Source organism: Hydra vulgaris, chromosome 09 (genome assembly GCF_038396675.1).
Source record: "Hydra vulgaris chromosome 09, alternate assembly HydraT2T_AEP".
NCBI lineage: Eukaryota > Metazoa > Cnidaria > Hydrozoa > Anthoathecata > Hydridae > Hydra > Hydra vulgaris.
In genome coordinates this window covers 22,609,363-22,632,500 of record NC_088928.1, presented here as the reverse complement: position 1 = coordinate 22,632,500, position 23,138 = coordinate 22,609,363, and the positions used below count along the sequence as shown (strand labels likewise).

At 25.3% G+C, this 23,138-nt stretch overlaps 1 protein-coding gene and 1 long non-coding RNA gene across 4 annotated transcripts in view; one reads left to right on the top strand and one right to left on the bottom strand.

Moving 5' to 3' along the window:
* The window catches only part of LOC136085051 (uncharacterized), a 30,104-nt gene extending 8,093 nt beyond the window's left edge, over window positions 1–22,011 (bottom strand). For 2 of the 3 annotated variants that reach the window (XM_065806403.1, XM_065806405.1), the window contains exons 1-2: window positions 19,990–20,231; window positions 12,987–13,099 (exon numbers count right to left, since the gene is read on the bottom strand). The gene's annotated coding sequence lies outside the window, so the exon portion shown is untranslated. Of the gene's footprint in view, window positions 1–12,986; window positions 13,100–19,989; window positions 20,232–21,886 lie in introns of those variants that run through there. The other variant, XM_065806404.1, reaches the window with a different exon arrangement.
* Window positions 16,563–18,341, top strand: LOC136085050 (uncharacterized). The gene is made up of 2 exons (XR_010641035.1): window positions 16,563–17,684; window positions 17,889–18,341. It is a non-coding gene; the product is annotated as an uncharacterized LOC136085050 (long non-coding RNA).
* Window positions 22,012–23,138: the final 1,127 nt, after the last annotated feature.

The window sequence follows — 23,138 nt, the reverse complement described above, 5'->3', positions numbered from 1 at the left end:
GTAAGCTGATACATCAGCCACCATCACAGGTAAGAAAAAAAACAAAACAAATAATGCTTTTCATGCCTTATTTTGGACTTAATGATGGGTATGTATCGCAACTTATCAAACTTGTTCGTGGCCCAAATAAAAAATGCAAGCAAATGTCAAACGTTTTATTTCAAAAGCTACGATTACAAACAGACTAAGAAGTCAATAAACTTAAAAGAATTTTTCCATTTAAATGGTGTCGGAATGCTGTATTTTTGCACAATCTAGTTGAAGAAACTAAAATATTTCAAGCCATAGTACTTCAGAGAAACTTTTTTATGAAAGGAGTTTGCTCGTATCTTTGCCAGATCCTGACTTCCTTCTTTGATGTAAGACTACCTAAATTCTCATCCAAGCAGTGGAAGGGCACAATGAGGCAAGATTTATGATTAACTACTATCTGTTTCTGCAGATTTTCTGGTCACGCAGAACTAATATTTGAATTAGATAGAGACAGTACTGCCTACTACATTATTGGTTGCAGGAAAAAAAAAACTTGGTGATTGAGAAGAGTGTGAAAGTAAAAAGTCATAGCGGTTTGCGAGAATGAGAAAACCCTTATTTTGCTGTTCAAGTTCTCTACTTGTGCAAAACAGCTTGGTGTGGGAAATAATTACACTGAAAATTTCATCAAGTTGATCCAAAATGTTTTTGGAAAAACTCATAATGAGGATAGACTTCAGAACACTTTGCACTTGTGTTAATATACTATGAAAAGTCTATAAATTGTTTTGAGTATTTTTATATCTTATTATTTAAAAAAAAAACTTAAACAACATTTACTGAGACCTGGCTTTTTAGTGCTTTTTTTTCAGAGTTTTAGAATTTCTATAAATTTTTTTATAAAGCTACCTACCTTTTTTTAATTTCTTTTTTAATTGAAAATAATAAAAAAGATTCCGAAAAAAATGACGTAACAGATAGCATATAAACACAAGTTAAAAAGTTTGAAAATTTTGTTTTTTCTTTCTGGTCAAAGTGAAGTATGACAAAATTTTTAAATTTTTTCTTCAATCAAATGTAGAATGCACACTTGTACGCTTCGGATGACAAAAAAAAAAGAATATAAATTGAGACTTGCATTTATTTAAAAAATTTCTTTTCAGCAGAAAATAGGTTTCACAGTTATAAACTAAAACAGTTTTTTTTTAACTTTTAAATCTAAACCATGTTTTTAAAAGGCAAATAAATATATAATTTAACTAGCCCTTTTCCAGCTTGATTAGAATAAATTATTTAAAATTAAAGTACAATTAGACAACGGTAATAAAAAACACTTAATTAAGTGTTCAATTTATACTTTAAACAATAAGTTTTTTATTTTAATTTGTCATTTAAATGATAAATTAAACATTAATATAATATACATTAATAAGTACTGTAACTTTTTTTAACAAATGGTTAACAACTTAAAAAAATGGTATTGTAGTTGGTATAATGGTATTAAATAAAAAGTGAATAGTTTATCTTTTTGTTCAAACCTTTGTTAATCGATTTATTTGAACCAAATTTCAATATCGAAAAGCAAGCAATGTTAAAATTGACAAAATAATTATCTTTGGCGTGAATATGTTGGTGGATTTTTAGTTTTATCTATTTTTGTTGTGTTCAGTTAACTTTGAAATACAAAGGTTTTAAAAGAGAAAAATACTAAATTAATAAAAGTTGACCTACATTCTTTTTTAATGACAAGGTTTACTCTTTTTTTAGTTAGAACTAATATTTTGTCAACATATTATTTTACTCTATCGAGATCAGAGCAAATATGATTTTCTATTCACAAGTTGAGAATAATATTTAAAAAATGTTTAAGTTTAAATTTTTAATACTAAAAGTATATTTTTTAAATCACAACTTTGAAGTTTATTAGAAAATTAAGAACGATCACCTATTGTTTTGAGCGTTTCGTTTCAAAAATTAGTAATTTTTTTTTTAGTTTCAAAGACGTTTTTTTAAAGAATTATTTGGAGTTTCATTGCCCAAAGAAGGCTACAAGTCGGTTTTTTAAGGAATATAGTTGGCTAGTTGGCTTTAACACATGTTAGTGAGATTTCAGTCGGTATATTTTTAGTTTTTAAAGATTAACCCTCACCACCTCATTATATGTCTAGAATTTTTCCTCATCATATTAATAAATTATCCAAAACTGCACGTCATTCGGGTAAAATCAAGTTGGTTTACAAACACAACAAATAATTAAAACACAAAGAAAATCAATTTTTTTTCCAGAAAGCATTTGGCAGTTTTTAAGGATTCACCTACCCCTCATTTTATTCCTAGATTTGCTTCTGAGAATATGTACATAAATTTATGTATTATGTATTACAAGAATAAAAAAACATAGTACACAAGTTTACAAGAAGGTGTTAATAGATTTATTAATAAAAATGCTATTATTGCTTAAAATTTAGCTCCATTTAACCAGATTTATATATTTTTCATCTAAATTTGGTTGCTTTTATAAAAATTGAATTTAATATCACATAAAGAAAGTTTTTTTCTTACTATAAATAATAATAAAAATTATGATAAAAGTAATAAATAAAAAAAATAGTTTTAACATTAAATTAGAAAATATTCAGTACATTGATTAATAGATATTTCACGGTCCAAAACAAAATAAACACACCAGCTTCTACTGATATTCTAACATAAATATTTATATGCACATTATACACATGTTTTAATTTCTTTGTGGTTAGTGTCAGTCACCCACAGATTTTTAGATACAAATGATCTCGAGTAGGGCAAATATCTTGTTCAAAGATATTGAAGCTTCCCAACTGATTTTATGAGAAACAAATTTCGTTTTAAAACACGCTGTTAACATTTTTAATGTTAGCAGGTGTTAATACTGCAATGAAATGAGTTACACGACAATTTTTTTATTTTGCTTCAAAATAAGGCTTTTATTCAATTTAAGTTTTGTTCAAATTTATAAATATGCAATTGTGTTTAATCGTGTTTTTAATGTTTTAGCTAGATAAAAAGATTTGTTTTTTTATATTATAAGAAAGATGTCTCGTACATGTTTGAACAGTCCAGACTCCTACTGCTACTTTTTTGTGCTGAACTAAATCTGAACAATAGTTTTAGAAGTCTTACAGAACATGCCAGGAAATTATATCATGTTTATCTTGATTGTATATATGACAAGGATAATACTTAATCTCTTGATATTTGCTGCATTTTTAATGTAATTGTTTCAATTCATTGTCTAAATTGTACCTATCGATTAAATAATGAATATTTTTTGAGTTTTTAAAACATTTACAACTAGTTTGTTACATAACATTAATGGAGAAAATTTTTTTTTTGTTGATGTAATATTAAATGAAAATGCTTTGCTAAAAATTGCAGTGGTTGAAGCCGGGGAACAATATCATTTTTAAATATGTAACTCTTCTCTTAACCTCCAAATGAGAGATGGATAATTTACTGATTTTTATACTCTTAATAGTTTACTGAAATTTACGTTCATCATTAAGTTTAAAGTTTTTTCTTATAATGCTTTAGTGTTTAAATGTTAAAGTTTTAAGAGATGTAAAAACTTCACATTAACTATGTCTTTATCAAGTACATGTTACATGTTACCATGTACATGTTGCCATGTCTTTACCGTTTAAAGTCTGATTTACCGTCTTATCTTATAACATAGAATGAAATATTATAAAATAACAGGGTTTTTTTGTTAATATTATTTTTTTCTAAATTTTGAACAAGACTTAAGAATTTATTGCTTTGACTTTGCAAGAAATACTGTGTTTACCAATATTTAAATTTCTCATGGTATTTTACCACGTAATACAGATACATAGAGCCAACGTATGTAAAACCATCGTAAATGTCGGCTGTTTTTTCTAATACAAATTCAACGTTGATCCAATGTCATGTGTTTAGCAATGCTATCAATAAAAAGAATAATACCGACGCAATAAAAAATAGCTTGCACAGTTATGTTGGTTCAATGTATGTAAAAACATTGCAAAAGTTGATCTAAACCCTACATTAATCTAATCTTTATAATCCGAAATGATTCAATCTCAATGGATCAACGTTGAACAATTGTATACTACCAAACGTTGCAAGTACAAAATTAAATAAGTTAAATAAAATCTTCAGTAAAACTTGAAATATAAAACCTAAAGCCAAACAAACATGAATAATGTCTAGTGAAGAATAGATCGTTACCTTAATTATCTTATTTGTTTTCACTACGTTATATTTGAACACACACACACACACACACACACATACATATATATATGTATATATATATATTTATATATATATATATATATATTTATGTACATATATGTATACATTTATATATATATATACATATATATATATACATATGTATTTATATATATATATATATATATATATATATATATATATATATATATATATATATATATATATATATATATATATATATATATATATATATATATATATATATATATATATATATATATATATATATATATATATGTAAATATTTATTCATTTATATATAAAGTGTTGAAACGAATTAACGAAAAGTAGTGCATAACGAAAAGCTGAATTGAGCCAGCTTAAGATACAACGTTAAATTAACGTAAAATGCAGTTTAGTGACAATTAAAAATACAACTCTGAATAAACCTAAATTAATAAACTTTGCCAAATTAAATAAAACGTTGCGCCAAATTTTGTTTTTTTTGTGCCCAAGGTTTTCCATACAAAACTCGCAACGTTGTGCTAACGTTTTAATTTGAATTTACTTACCTTTCACCTTCTTCTTTTATTTCATTAGTATTATCATTAATTTTGCTGTTTGTATTGTTGTTTTAATAATACTCATTTATTTATTATCATAAATTATTAAATGTAATTAAATGTATTATTAAAGTTTAGACTGTTAACTTGAAAATTTTTTCAATGTTTGATTTTCATCACCTTTGAAAACTTTCGGAAAAAAAGTCAAACTTTTTTGTACTTTTTTCATTTTTTTTTATTAAAAAAAAACAAACTTGAAAGAATACATAAAAGTTAAACTGTTTATCCTTTTAAAGAAACCTATTTTTATTTCACCACATTTTAATTAAAAAAAAAAGTTATGTAAAATTATTCAAAACTTTATTTGTTTGTTTTAAAAAAAATTAATATATTTGTTTGTTAATTTCATAATGTAACGAGCTTTTTTTTTTTTGATATTTTTTATGTTTTGATATGTTGGGAGCTGTTGGAAGAGCATTAAAAGGCATATTTAATTTTTTTTTACCTGATTTATTGGCTTTTAAAAAAGCCATCTTGCTTTTGAGGAGATTTTTAATGGTCAAGTTTCACCTTTGTCGACTCTAAAACTTCAGTTTTAGAAATTAATTCATAGTTTCAGACAGTGAATCGATTTAAATATGCAACCGAAGCGCTTTAATAGAATAGACAACAAATGAGCAACCGAAGTACTTCAATTGAATAGACAATTAATCAGCAGATAATATGCATCATAGAATAGAAAATAAATCAGCAATTGAAATGCTTCAATAGAATCGACAATTAATCAGCAACATTAACTCTTTGATGTTTTGAATTTAAAAAAAGTTTTATAAGGCATAGGTAAATAGTATGGTTGTAACTCTTTTGATAATTAGGTTTAGTGTTATAGCTAAATTTTTTCATTAAGCTAGTTCCATCATTAACAGCGGCAGCAATGTTTTTTTTTAACTTAAACCTTATCAAAAATTTTTTTTAATAGTTGAATGGCTTTAGTTGTTACCATTTTGTAATATACCTTAAAGAAATTCTTAATTCTCGGTTTAAATGAGTATTCAAGTTTGTGTTTTTTCTGTTTTTACTTTATATGTGTCGTGCTTACTTGCGCGGACAATGGATTTTGTTATGTTAAACTTTATTTGCGGATGTATACCCGCGCTGTTTTTCACTTCTTAATAACATTGTAATTCGTGAGCGCGCTTCTTCTTGTAACAAAATATTGTCTTGTAATTTATTGTAACTGTAGATATATATACATATAAAAATAGTTTAGTTAATGGGTAACTAAATATTGGAGCCCACGGAAAATCGATATCGTCGTTATAATAATTCGTTGGTGCAAAAGATTTAGGCAGATTAAAGGATTAAAGAACAAAAAAAGTAAAGTTTTACATTTTATTTACTATTTAATTGTTGATAAAATTGAAATATTTAGGAGTTATTAAGTGAGCCTTGTTAGCTTGTCATTATATTGAACATTTATTAAGTTATTACCTTAACAACCATTTAGGTTTAAATCAAAAAACTTAATATTATCACTTTTAATAGTTAATTACCCATTTAGGTGTAATTTTGGACAGTATTTGTTTTGCAAATAAGTATCTGTAAGTTTTATTTTTCACAAAATGTCAATTAATCAAGCTGAACATAGAATTAGAACCGTTAACATTAAACTTTTACGCAAATTGTTTGAAAAATCGTTTGAGATAATTGAACTCACTGACGACAAAAACCAGTTTCATAACATAAGTGACTTAAAAGATACATTAAAAAAATAATATATTAAAGTCATCCTATTGGATAAAGAAATATCTTTACTAATTGAGGACGAGGATTAGTTGAAGAATGAACTTGAATCTTCTACAGAATTTATTCTTACATTTAAATACGAATTATCTAAAATTAAAAAAAAGCTTAAAAAATTTGATCTTAAAACTGACTGCAATATCACCCTTATCAACTTTAAAAGCAAGACAGTGAAATTAACTGTTCTAAAATTGGACAATTCTGACAATGAACCTGAAAAATGGACATCCTTTATAGAAAACTTTGATTGTGCCAATAATGCAACCAATGATCTGTCGGGAATCCAGAAGATGACATATCTTAAGAATTTATTAAGTTATCCAGCTTTATCATCATAATAGACAGATTAAGATATTTATTAGATAATATTGAAATACAGGTAAGGAGCCTTGAGAACCTTAATTAACTGTGAAATTAACAGTAAAATGTACGGACCACTCCTTATACCGATTATATTACAGAATATACCAGACAAACTTAACTTATTCATTACTAGACAATTTGATAACAACAGTACATGGGATGTTGTAACAGTCATAAATATTTTGAAAACAGAACTACATGCCAGAGAGAAAGTGTCGTTAAATTTAAATAACAATGGGGATATAAGTTACACAGCTAATACATTTATTACCAGTAATAATAACTATAAAGAACCAAATCATAACAGAAACCCTCAATGTAAATTTAATAATGAAATCAAAGAAAATTCATATTTCGATCGTAATAGTCCAACTAATCTTTAACAATTTGTCAAGTGTATTTTTTGTGAAAAGCCACATAAATCTCAATATTGTAAATCGATAACAAACATTCAAAATAGAAAAAGAATCATTTGTGACAAACACCTTTGTTTTAAATGTTTTGCAGGTAGACATATATCTAAAAACTGTACATCTCGTATTAGATGTTTTAAATGTGGTAATCATCATCACGTAGAACTTTGTCTAGAACAACAACATAATGAACTGCAAAATAAAGGTGAGCTAGCTGCACGCTATGTCTTCGACAGAAACGAAAGATTGCATAATTATAGAGTATACTCTTTGACAACTGTTCACAACTTAGTTACATATCAACCGATTTATGTATAAATTAAAACTTGAATGTATAGGTAAAAAGAACATTAACATTAAGACATTTAGCAACAAAAACACTAGAGAAAGATTGGAAAAAGTTGAGCTAAAACTCAAATGTTTATTTGGAAGAGTTATAAAAATTATTTGTTACGTAAAAGCCATTTGTGCCCCCTCTAACGGTCAATATATAAACCTTGCTCAAGAAAAGTAAATACCCTTACATAATTTAAGACTTGCTAATAGCAATTTGCATAACGGTGACTTGAGAATTGATATCTTGATTTGGGCAGATTATTATTGGTTATTTATTGAAAATTCTTTTATTAGGGGAAATCATTTTGATCCCATTGCCATTAGATCTAAACTAGGTTATTTATTAAGTCGTCCTGTAAATGTTAATAATATGTTTAAAGTTAAAAATTATGATTGTTGCGTAAATACAGCTCATGTCATGTTAGTAGGCATCCATCTTCTTATTCATTGTTAAAGAATCCATGATATCAATTTGGGGTGCTGATGAAATGAAGGAGTGTAACTTTGAAGTTGTTGATAGGTTTTGTCACACCATTAAATACGATAATACCCTTATGCGATATAATTTTAACTTGCCCTTTGAAGAAAATTATTCACCACTTAGTGGTAATAACGATTTATGCATTAAACGTTTTAAAAGCCTTCAGATGAAATTGAGTAAAGATGATTCACTAAGTGAACCATACAACAAGGTTTTTAAGGAACAATTACAGCAAGGCATTATAGAACCAATTATTAAATAAACATTAAATTTAAGATGCACACTATCTACCACACCAGTCAGTATTAAGGAATAATAAAATTACTACTAAAGTCAAGATTGTTTTTGATGCAAGCAGTTCTGTTGATTGCCCTTCATTAATTGATTGCCTATACCCAAGATCATCTTTGACCATTTCTTTGTAAGGAATTTTCCTATGTTTTTATGCCCAAAAAATTGGTTTTGTAGCAGATGTTAAAAAAGCCTTCTTGCAAATTGTTTTATCTCCTGAAGATTGTGATTATGTTAGATTTTTATGGATGATGAACATTAACGCGCTCAATAAAGTCAATATATTTAGTCAAGAAACATACCTTTTAGAAAATGAGAGTTCTAATTTGGTATTAACACATTTTCCTTTCTTCTTTCAGGATGACCCTGTATTCGTTCATAAATTAAAGAATTCCTTACATGTCGATGATCTTAACTCAGGGGCGGACTCAGTTAACTTACCTATTGACATAAAAAATGTCAAGTTCGATTAAAAAAAGCTGACTTTACTCTCAGAAAATTTGAATCGAACTGCAAACACCTTGAAAATCTGGTTAATGAAAAAAACTTTACCTCCTTCAATTTAACTTAATTGTTAGGATTATTATGGAATAAAAAAAAGACAACTTAGTCTTTCATTTTAGAAACTTAATACACAATAATGAATTAGATCCAACGAAACGGAAAGTTCTTCAGTTTATAGCAAGCATTTTTGACTCGCTTGGAATAGTTAATCCATTTAAAGTATCGACAAACTTAACTGGGACAAGCCGCTTGTGGGTAAAACTTTATTGGTGTGGCAAGCCATTATCAAGGACATAAAAATATTTCAACCCATTATCATGCCCAAGTGGTACCATAATCATTATCCAAACCATGTTGTTGACTTGTCATTACATGGATTCAGTGATGCTTGTATCATTGCTTATGGTTGTTGTATATACTTGTTATGTTCATTTGATGATAAGCACAAGTTGTTCACTTATAACTGCTATGTCTAGGATTGCCAAAATTAAAAATACCTCCATACCCCGACTAGAATTAAAGGCAGCCTTATTATTAGCTGAAACGATGTCAGCAGTTAAAAAAGATAAATACCCTGTTCTTAAATTTGAACAAATAATATGTTGGTATAATTTTACAATAGTATTACATTTGATTAATAATATTGATAAAGTTAAGCACCAATTTTCCAAGACAGAATTAAAAAAATTAGAGAAACATTTGACATTTCGAATTGGAGATATATTCAATCTCACAATAACACTGCAGACATAGTATCCAGAGGCACAAACTTAAAATTTATTTGATGATAAAATATGGTTCGATGGACCAACACTTCATTAAAATGATTCCAAGGATTGGTCGAAATTTGAAATAAAAAATTTAATTGATAAAATTGAAGAAGTCACTACTAATTTTGTTTTAAATAAGAATTATTTAGACTTAAATATGATAGACATTACTCGATTAATAACTATTTGCATTTATTAAGAGTTAAAGCATTGGTCCTACAATTTCTAACTAATTTAAAGCTTAAAATAGATAAAAAGCAATTAAAATTATCTTATTTAGATTCAGTTGAAATAGAAGTAGCATTAAAGATTTAGATTATGTTGGTTCAAAGATTAATAACTAGTGATAAAAATTTAAGCAACTCCTGGTAGACCTAAACTTACAAAATATAGAATTCTGGATACCTAAAGCACAAAACCACATTAAAAAACTGATAAAAAAATGTTATATTTGTAAACATTTTGAAGGACTGCCTTATTTATATGCTTTCCCTCCACCATTACTCTTATGTTGTTTAAATAATGATCATGCATTCAAATTTACAGATGTAGATTATGTAGGACCATTATATGTTAAAATATTTATGATGAAGATAATTCATATAAAGTGAAGATTTTTAGTTACATGTGCTACTAACACGTGCTTTATTTTCAGATCTTATTTTGGACATATCTGCTGAATCATGCCTTAGAAGTTCACGGAGATTTTTTTCAAAACGTGGCACACCTTCCGAAATCCTCTCAGACATGCATCGCAATTCACTTCTAATCTGACTCATAAACTTTGCTTCATTTCTCGGTATCATGTGTCATTTCAATATCCCTGCTGCTCCGTGGTAGGGAGGGATCTTTGAACGACTAGTTGAATCCACTAAACGCTGACTTTGCAAAATAATCTATAAAGCCCAGCTTTCATATGAAGAACTGTTTATATTTATTGGCGAAATAAAATCGACATTAAACGATCAACCAATCACGTTTATGTATGAATCACCTGGAGACGCACCACTGACCCCTAATCATTTAATATACGAACGATCAACAAACTTTAAAGCTATTAATGACAAAACATACGAAACAAACTTGAATACCCGAAGTACTTTTATTGAAAATACACTAAATCATTATTGGCAAAAATGGAAAAAAGAATATGTAATAGAGCTAAGAGAATTCCATAAATTTAATAAAAATAAAGGAGCAAATAAAGTAGCCGTCAATGACGTTGGTACTAATTTACGACTCGTACACCAGGCGAGGTTGTGAAAAACAGGCATAGTGCAGAGCCTCATTAAATCAGCTGACGGATTCATCCGTTCTGCTAAAGTTAAATACATGACAAATGGAAAAAGATCATACATTAAAAGACCAGTAAATAAACTATATTACTAGAAGCATCGAACACCCCCTCCGCAGCAATAAAAATTAAGTTCTGTAATGAAAATGACATTAATCATTTAGTAATAAATTAATTGGGGGCCGGAATGTCGCGCTCACTTGCACGGAAAATGGTTTCTTGTTTTGTTAAACTATATTAAAAGATATATTCCCGCGCTTTCTTTGACTTCTTAAAATCATTGTAGTTCATGAGCACGCTTCTTCTTGAAACGAAATCTTGTTTTGTAAATTATTGTAACTGAAAATGAATATCCATATAAAAATAGTTAATGAGTAACTAAATAATATGTAAGGCTAAATATGCCATTAGTTAAAATGGTTTTACTCAATAAACTAATTATTTTAAAAGTAAGTTACCTCGTTTCTAACCAGATCACGAAAAGTTAAGTAACTTTTTGGATAATATATCTTAGTAAGAAATGCTGATTGTAAAACTTAACTATAATCAATGGTTGTAAAACTTTTTCGATAAAGAGCATTCAATTTGCACAAGATTTCGCGTGAATATTTGAATCCAGAACAAAAAAAGGTTTTAAATTATGATATTTAAGCGACAGAGCATGTTTCAACAACCTCAGTGGTAGAGTTTTATCATTTTAGAATGTCAGTGTTAAGTTTTACGCTTTACGCATGAAAAATTAAAAAGCGAAAGTAAACAAATCAATAACAGAAACCAAAAAATCAGGCCCGTAGCAACCGGAGGGTCAGCAGGGGCTTTTTTGCCCCGCCCTCCCCAATAATTTTGAAAAGAAAAAAAATTTTGGAGTTAGCATTTAGAAAAAAGCAAACGATTAAGATGTAAAATAAAAAATTTAATTAAGATATAAAAGAAAAAAAATGAATAGAAAAGTATTGCCCCCCACCCCCTCTCATAGTGGCGGATCGGGGCCCAAGGCTGATTTTTTTGAGAAAAACAACAAAACAAAACAAATAATGGTCTCTCGCACTGCCCCACCTCAAAAAAAACAACAACTTAAAATAGAAATATATATATATATATATATATACATACATATATATTTATATATATATATATATAAATATATATATATATATATATATATATATATATATATATATATATATATATATATATATATATATATTTATATATATATATATATATAAATATATATATATATATGTATATATATGTATATATATATATATATATATATATATATATATAAATATATATATATATATAAATATATGTATATATATATATATATATGAATATATATATATATATATATATATATATATATATATATATATATATACATATATATCACCTAAATCTATATCTTTTTCGTGATATAATATATATATATATATATATATATATATATATATATATATATATATATATATATATATATATATATATATATATATATATATATATATACATATAGAAATATATATATATATATATACATACATATATATTTATATATATATATAAATATATATATATATATATATATATATATATATATATATATATATATTATTTATTAAAATATAAACACACCACCAACAACAACAGCAACATCAACAACAACTAAACTTATATAAAACAGCAATAATATGATATAAACTATTTTTTGATTTCTATTTATCCTATCACGAAAAACTTATAGATTTAGGTGACATATATATATATATATATATATATATATATATATATATATATATATATATATATATATATATATATATATATATATATATATATATATATATATATATATATATATATATATATATATATATATATATATATATTGAGATTAACATTTATTAGTATATGCGAGCATCCAAAAAAAATTACTTTAGCACACATGACTGGCTGTTTCATTTTTAAAGTGGCTGGTAATAGTGGACGTCATTGAACCAGGAGTTTTTTATACCATTCTTCATTTTGAATTTTAATTGATGCAGCTCCTAAAAATAAAAATATTCCTAAAAGACAGATCTAATGTGTGCTCATTTAAAGTTGGTATTTTTTTTTTTAAAAATTTAAAATCTTTTAATTTTTATTTTTACTATCGCAAAATAAAAATTAAAACGTTAAAAAAAACTAGGTTTAAACCTAGTTTTTTTTAACGTAAACAAACAGTGACCAAGCCAGGGTCGGACTGGCAAGGGAGATTGAGGGTTTTTCTTCCCCGGGCCCCTGTAATGTCTTTAGGTCCTGGGCCTCTCTATAAATCAAAGTACATAAATAAAACAAACAAAAAAGGAATTAATAAGAACTAGTTATTGGAAATATGTATTAATTTTTATTTTTCTATACCCTTTTAAGAAAAAAACTGTGATAACGGGTTTAACGTACTTTTGCTAAAAATTTTTTAAGCTATAAGGACCCCATCTTTGTCTCCCTCTTCGGGCCCCTTAGTGCCAGTTTGACTCTGGACCAAACATAAACAAACCACTGTTTATTTAAGTTTCAATGGAAAAAAATGAAGCTTTCTGAATGGCAACGACGCTGTCAGTAATATTTTGTAATATTCTTATTGATCCAGATAATCACAATATCGACCAAACTACCAGATACCCAGTGGGCACAGGACCTAAATAAGACGTCTTTTGAACGTTTAAAAGACGTCCAAAACGTTTAAAAGACGTTTAAAAGACGTCTTTTTTACGTCCTGTGCCCACTGGGTAATCACATATCGACCAAATAATTACATATCAACCGATAAAGAACTTTTTCAATAAAATATTGATATGAGTAAGTAAATAAGACAAACGGACATAATGAGTATAGAATATGGTGCGTTTTATCTTTATTATTAAAACTAAATTGGTATATCATTAATTAAAAGAATAAATTTATTAGGTTTTTATGAAAAGGTGTAAAAAAGAACATTTAATTTAATCTAAAGTCCACCCTTCAGATATTTTACATGAAACATCCAATTTAGGTTTCTAATATAATACCTCCAAAAGTTTGTGAAAAAACTTAATAAAGGTTAATTTATGTATTTTTAAAACCATATTGCTTGTTAAAAAGCAAATAGTTTAATAAAAGGTGATAATAAATTATGTTGAAAAACAACAGCTAAGTTTCTTCTTTAAACATTTCTAGTTATAATAATCTTAACCTGTAATTTTAAATTATTTTTAAACTATAAAGTTTATCTTTAAATACAATCAAATTGCAAATACAATTACAAAATGTATTACAATATGTTATAAGAAAATGTAATTACAAAATGAAAGCAGAAAATGTAATAAGAAAATGTAATTTCAACATGTAATTACAAAGTGTAATTACAAAATATAATTTCAAGATGTAATTACAAAAAGTTATTACAAAAGATGATACAATTTAAATGCAATGAATTAGTAATAATGCCTCTAAAACCGTTAATAATCAGATTTCAATTAATTTAAATATTTTAATTATAAAATAAAGTTTTTTTTTTAATTTTTAATTTTTTTTCATAAAAAGATGATCATTTTTTTGTTGTTGCTAGTGGTGTGTGAGTTATTATCAAATTTTTCAAATTAAATGTTATTAAATTAAATGTTACTATAGGAGGTCGGAGTTGGACCGTAGATCTTTAATTAAACTTAATAGAACTGATGGTCTGGAGTCGAAGGTGAACCTTGAGTACAAAATAGAACTGTTTCCACTAACTTGATGAAATAATACAAAAAATTTTTTTTATAATTTTCAACAATTTAAAATTCTAATGTTGTTAAAGACTTTTTTTTTTTTAAAGGTTTTAGTTTAACTTTTTAATACTAAAACAAACTTTTTGTAACTTTTTGTAATTTAGTAACATTTAATTTGAAAAATTTTATAATAACTATCTCACACACACACACACACACACACACACACACACACACACACACACACACACACACACACACACACACACACAAAATTCAACTTAAACTAATGGAAAAATGTTAGGTCATACACTCCACGGCCTAGGTTCTAAATAAGATCAGCGGGTTAATTTTTTTAACAAGTTTGTTTTTGAACAAATACAAATAATAATTTATTGTAAATGTAAACAAAAACTTTAGTATATATTTAAAAGTGTTTGAAATTGAATTAGAATTAATGTTTATTCAACACTAGAATCCAAGCATGCCTTTGTGACGTACTTCGGAGTGCTTTGATGTTTCCTCGTGTTATGTGAATAAGGGTGTATACACTTCAGAATGTAACTAATATTATAGTTTACGTACTCGAATTCGTACAATAAAATAAATAGATCTAAGTCTTTTGAATTGAAAAAACTTAAATTTAACTAGGTTAGGCCCAAAAAATTGTATTGATAATCAGACTACTATCTTTTTTGAAATTATTTAAACTTTATTACAGTTTCTTTTAAAATAATACAGCCATATTGGTAATGGAAAAGCTGTTTTTAGTGAAGAAGGGAGTGAATAGGGTGACATTTAAATACTTGGCATCTAACTTTATTTTTGATATTTGCATATATCTATTTTAGTAGTTTTAAAGTTTTAAAAGTTTACTACAAAAACTTTCGACTAAAAATATAATGATAGACATAAATGTTCCAGGAGATATTAATTGTTTGCACAATTAGAATGAAGAAATAAATAGTATTTATCAGCTATTTAAGTTAAATCATTACTATTTAAAATGAAACTATTACTGCACATTATGCAATCTAACAGAAAATAGTATTTGCATAATATGAAATATTTAACGTAACAAGCTGGTGCACTAAATTTTTATATTCATTTAAATGACTTTTAGAATGCATAAATAAAAGTTAATGACGCGGTTAAAATAGAGGTTTGCAGCTACAAATATTAAAATAATGAAAACAAATTGTTGGTTGAGAGCAACAAAAAAAATGATTATCATTTCATTAAAAAAAATAAAATTAAAAAAAAACTTATATATTTATATATATATATATATATATATATATATATATATATATATATATATATATATATATATATATATATATATATATATATTTATATATATATATATATACATATGTAGAGTAGCATAAAAAAAGGTTTGATTTGAGACTTTAAGTTTTATATGAGATAATAGTTTTAAGGCCAAATAGTTAACATAAAATAAAACTAAATAAAAAATGATATCAAATGATTATAACAAGGTTAAATCTAATTTTAATGTTTATTTTTTATATATTTTATATATATATATATATATATATATATATATATATATATATATATATATATATATATATGTATATATTTAAGATTTCAATTATTTAAGACTTTTTTTTCTTTTAGTGATATCTCAAAAAAAAAAAATTACTCAATTGGTTATCTGTGAATTAAACTAATAAAAAATAAGGTTTCAATTGGCATAGGTATACCAGTACGGATTTTTTCGGTAACTGCGACAAAACCAAACGTAAAGTATCTATTTCGTGACTTTTTAATTTTATTGTATATAGTGTATGTAAGTGTGTGTGTATGTGTATGTTTATGGGTATGTGTGTTTGTGTGTACGTGTATGTGTGTGTGTGTGTGTTTATGTCTAAGTGAATATGTAAAATGTAAGCAGTTATTAAGACTCAAAAACAGATATTGACAAGCGACTGAAAACATATAATTGGTCAAAGGATAAAAAGAAAGGGAAATTTTTACATGTTTTTGAAAATGTGAAGAAAAAGTGCACATCATTTTCTGGGTCGTAGACTATGCGTGTGTTTAGAGTTAGAAGCTGTTCTTGGCCTAAAATTTTAAAATTTTTATATTTAAACTAATTAAATTTTGATTCTAATAAGAAACCTAAAAATTATAACTTCAGCCTAACATTTCAAACGTGCAACAAAACAACACTTATTTTGTTTTAATGCAAATAAATTAAGTATAAAAACGCCTCTTATTCCTATTTATTAAACGTCATATACACTGACGCAATAACTGTATTAATTTTCTATAGTCTTAAAATAAGTATTCATTATGACATATGGCCGGGTGAATAAAAATAAGCAATTGCTTTTACTTAGTAAATGGTCAGCTTTACGCGAATAAAAACTTTAGCCGTTTGGTTCAAATTTTTATTCGCGAAAAGTTATGCAATTTGCTCAGTAATTGCTCAGCTTTACGTGAATAAAAACTCCTTCAGCTTTTATTCATGTAAAGTTGACCAACTCCTTAAGCTTTGACAAGTCATTAAGCTTTGACAAACTTCTTAAGCTATTATTCACGTAAAGTTTACCAATTACTGAGTAAAAGCAGTTGCTCATTTTTATTCACCCGGACTATTATTTCATAGTGTTATATCAACATTTGAAATACAGGCGCTAGATGAAAAGATTTTAGCTTTGGTCTAAAAATTTTAAATTTTATCTTTTTATGTTGTAAAAATATTGCAAAGTTTAATTCGAATGACGAAAAAATAAATAAACAGTAATTGTTTTTTGTTACGAGTGTCAATTGAAAACTACGAAAACGAAACTACAAAAAAAGTCATGAATATATATTTATATGATGATATATCAATAATATATCTTAATACCTAGATAAACATCTACGTGCATTTGTATGTATTTATTTATTTATTTTTTCTTAGTAGTGAACAGATACATATTTTTTTATTGTTTATTTTAGTTGTATGTGTTATATGTATTTATCTTATTACCTATAAGTTTATATATTTTTAAACTTTTGAATATTTTACTCAATCTAAAGTATTATTAATGGTTTTTAATTTTTTTTAATTTTTTTTTTCTTCTTTTTGTTTCAGTATTTTGTTCTACAACACTTATTCTACTAGAAGTAAAACTCACATGCTACCGTAAGTTTATAGGGATGTTGCTAAGCATTTATTGGTTCTAATGGGACTAATAAATCAAATACGTTTGTGATGGTAGAAATGAAAATAAATGTTTTTGAGTTTGGAAAAAATTTTGAATACTTTGAAGCTATTGCGCAACGTTTAGTGTGCTGGTTTTAAAACCACTTAGTCACAGATTTTTTACCTACTCTCGACGATCAAGTATTAAAGATAAGGAAATTCTAACAAATTGTTCAACTTATAATTGAATACGATACTTTTCCGATGATATTTGTTATTATGTGATATTACGATGATATAAATCAATGAAGATTTATATATTAAATAAAACAATTTATGAAAGAAGATTACTTTTCAATTTTTGATGTAAATAGTTTTATGCCGAGTTATTATTTAATTTAACTTTAAAGTCTTTTGTAAATTCAATATTTTTGGTCGGAGAACCACTGATAATAAACGATACCCATAGGAAATTAAGTAAAATTCCTATTTAAAACAATATTGTATTTTATAAACGCAGGTAGTTTGCAAATCTACGTAAAGTTGCTGTCGATATTTTGTAACCATATCATTTGTCGCAATATGCTTGTAAAGAAAAAAACCAAATTTTTGTGCAAGTGAAAGTGATTAATAAGCGAAACGTAAGGAATAATAAAATAATAATAATAATAATAATAATAATAAAAAGCTAGAAAATTAATAAAAAGTTTAACTTGTTAATTTACTTGCTAATTTAACACTGGTCGTTACTTTAAAATAAAAACTGTGAAACTTCTTTCGAAATTTTAAATGGAATGTCATAATAAATATAATTATTTTTTTTATATTTTCTTTCTTTTTTTTATGTCAAACAATTGACAAAAGAAATTTCGAAATGTCAAATTCAATAAAAAATAACATAAAAGAAGTTTTATTACCTTGTGCAAAGTTTGTTTTAACTTGTAACAAGTATCATTTAGTTACGAATTTATTTTAAACATTGTGTAAATTTAACTGAAGGGTACCTGACTTTTCGAATCTTTTTCTAAAAAAGTTCATTTCTTTTACAAAAACTGATGAACGTTTCTCTAATAACTAAGAATTGACTAATAAATAAGGACAAACGTCTAATGATTAAATTTTGTTTAATAGTAAAATAAATTTAGATCATTTTACTTTTAATAACAATCATTATTTAAATATAGTTTAAGTCATAAAAGCAACATATTTAATAAAGTATGTGCGGAGAAATCGTTCAGAAAACTTTTACGGTTAGCCAAGCAGTAACGTCGTACTAACGTAATAGCTTGTAAAGCTGCAGCCGTTTTTCAAAACGCCTCGAGATGCTTTTTACGTATTTTGAGAAAAACGCAATTAAAAAATAATAATATGGAAGACTCTTAGTAAAACGTTTTTGGAAATTTATAATTTTATGATCTTTTTCACAATTCTTCAAAAACATTTATTCAATAACCTTTGTAGGATCGTAAGTTAACTTATTTTGTAAAAAAGTCAGTTTTCATTTTTTTCACTTTAAGGCGTTTTAAAAAAAGGCTGTAGAAAGATTCTTAAAACTACAAAATTTTCATAACTTTCTCCGCGTGATACAAATGAATGTAAAAAATCGTAGTAACAGCGAGATGTTCTCAGTAGTTATGTGGTTTTGAATAAGTTAAAGTAAGTGTCAACAAAAGAAATGCCGAATAATCATTATTGCTAATGCATTTTAATGCAAGTTCATTAATATGTGATTAACGCCACAAAGTGGTCCTAAAGATTCAATTTTTGTTAATTGAATTAGTTTCTCAAATATTTTTAAGAAAATGATACCTTTTTTATATTTAAAAAATGTTATTTTATTATATTATTATTATTATTATTATTAATATTATATATATATATATTTATATAAATATATATGTATTTATATATATATATATATATATATATATATATATATATATATATATATATATATATATATATATATATATATATATATATATATATATATGTATATATATATATATATATATATATATATATAAAGAAACAAAATCATAACTCCTACCTTATTTTCCTTTCGTTGTTTTAATTTAAAATAAAAATACATTGGATTCATTATTTCTGAGATTTAAATTATTATTTTGTAAAGTTAAACAGTTGCTATATAATAAATAATGTTTTTATAAAGTTCATACTTGCACAAGAAACTCGCAAAACATGCTACATAACCTGATAAGTCAAGTTATATAAGATACAATTGATACGTATAATCTTTTTGTTATTTAGCATAGCAGACGTCATGTTAAGAATGTATTATATAACCTGTAAAAGGCATAAAATATTGTCTGAAATGTATCATTGTTTTTATCAAAAATAATGTTTCATTTACGTTGTTGTTTTTGTTAGCATTCCAAGCCTTCCACAGTGGGCACTAGCGATTTTAAAGAATTTTTTTTTACCTTTGTCTACCTTTAGGCCCCCTGTGGGGTGTTGGAATGCAAACAATAACAGCAATTTAAATTAAACATTATTTGAAAAAGTTAAATTAATTAATACTTTCATGCATTTTTAATTATATAACACATACTTTACATGTCATTTTAAATATATAACACATACTTTACTCGTTATTTTCTTTTTTGTTCAAGCCTAGGGATAAAAATACCCAAAAACGTTTGTCTCACTCTTTACCACACTTGCATCAAATGTGAGTGCAAAAAGTTATTAAAATATTCTTTTACTACACTTCAGTTTATCAACAGGTTTTTAATTTTATCTAATATTCTTTTACTGCTCAAAGGTTATGATTGCTCAAAGTTATAATTAATTAAAGTTATAAAGTCATTAAAAAACTTTTTATGTTATGGTTTTTATGAAAGCTAAAAATATTTATAATTGATTTAGTTTTTTTTTGAATTTACACCTGAAATTTATGTTTAAAAGCCACACTGATTTTTTTGTTAAGATTATGTAATCTAAAACACTTAATCAGTTTGTTGTTAATTATTTTTGTAAGGAGCTTAGATAACATAGATGGAGTTGAGATTAATTTATAATTATTTAGAACATTTTTTACAAATATTGTTTCATTTATTTAGTTGTTATTGTTAACATTTCAAGCATTCCATAGTAGGCTGCGGCCATTTTAAGGAATGTTTTTTTTATTACGTAGGTATACCTGCTGACTCATTCTAAGGTATCGGAATGCTAACAATAACAGCAACGCAAATTAAAATTTTTTGCAACAAAATTACTTTTTAGGCCTTACATAACACATATTTTGCATAACATCGGAAATTTTCAAATGAAGCTATAGAAAAAAAGAAATGCTTTTTTTATAATTATTTTGTTGTTTTGTTTGATTTTAATAATAATAATTTTAATAATTTATATAATTCATTTTTTTTATGATTATGTAATTTTCAGCACTTATGCAGTTTGTTGTTAATTATTTTTAAAAGGAGCTTAGATAACATAGATGAAACATTTTTCACAAAAAATGTTTCATTTATGCAGTTGTTATTGTAAGCATTCCAAGCCTTCCACAGTAGGCTGCGGCCATTTTAAAGAATTTTTTTTATTACTTAGGTCTACCTGCTAACTCATTCAAAAGAATTCTTTTTTAGGATTTATATAACACATACTTTATATAAAACACACTTTGAATAACATAGTGAATTTTCAAATGCAGCTATTGAAAAAAGAAATGCTTTTTTTTTTATTAATATTTATTTTTTAATAATTTTATTATTTTTAATTATTTTGTTTATTTATTTATTTTAAATATTTTGTTTTTTGTTTGGTATAAATAACCGTTATGTGATTTATAGTTTTAAAAATTCTCTTTTTATAACATACTTTCACAAAATTAAATATCTCTTAAACAAATTGATTTTGATGACAAATACATTTATTTTAAATGTTGACGGTTTAGAGATGCCTTTTAAAAAAGTATTACTTACATAACTTGCGTGGTCAACTTAAGTAAATATCACTTATATAGCATAGCGCTTCTGAAGGTATCACCTATCTAACTTATGATTTCTGGGTCTTGCTGTCTAATATTGTAGTATTCGGCCAAAATGTATATAAACATACATTAAATAAAAACGGAACAACAATTCATGCAAACATTGAAACCTAATGATAAAACAAACAGGCTGACAAAATATTATTGTTTCATAACTGGCATATTTGAGAAAAATCAATATTTTTTAAACGCTCGCTTCCTTGCCCCATATTTCCTTTATAACACAAAATTTAGGGTATTTGGTATAGTAGAATAGACGGTATAGAGCTGATGAAGCATTTTTTTGTCCAATTAAAATAAACTGAGATTAGTTTTTTTAAATTAAGTTACATTTTTTGAGTTTTATGTATATTTATAAACATTAATTATAATAACTTTTCAAAACCATAATCTAAGCATTATCCCAGACGGCACAACTCGTTCAAAAGTTACGCGTGGTTTCTGTTGCGTGTTTAAAACTCCCGAAAACACTAAGAATAACACGAATAATAGGGTTTTGATTCCGTGAAATTAACTACTATATTTTACCAAAAAACCAGTTTGGATTTTAGGTTTTTAGTGATGGTTTTTCAGTTACAAAATTGGAGTATTAAATTACCTAGAGTTTTCGCAACGAATGTGAAACCATTACTAAGAGCACGCGATTTTTCAAATTTATTGCATTTTTATTATTCGGAAGGTTTTAGAGTGTGTAACAAGAACATTAAGGAAAAAATTTGTCGAGAAAATTTATATTTTAAATAAATTCAGTTTTTGTTAAGTATTAGCATATATATATATATATATATATATATATATATATATATATATATATATATATATGTATATATATATATATATATATATATATATATATATATATATATATATATATATATATATATATATATATATATATATATCTATGTATGTATGTATGTATGTATGTATGTATGTATGTATGTATGTATGTGCATATAAATATATATATATATATATGTGCATATAAATATATATATATATGTGTATATATATATATATATATTTAAATATATATATTTAAATATATATATTTAAATATATATATATATATATAAATATATATATATATATATATATATATATATATATGTATATATATATATATATATATATATATATATATATATATATATATATATATATATACACACACACACAAACAC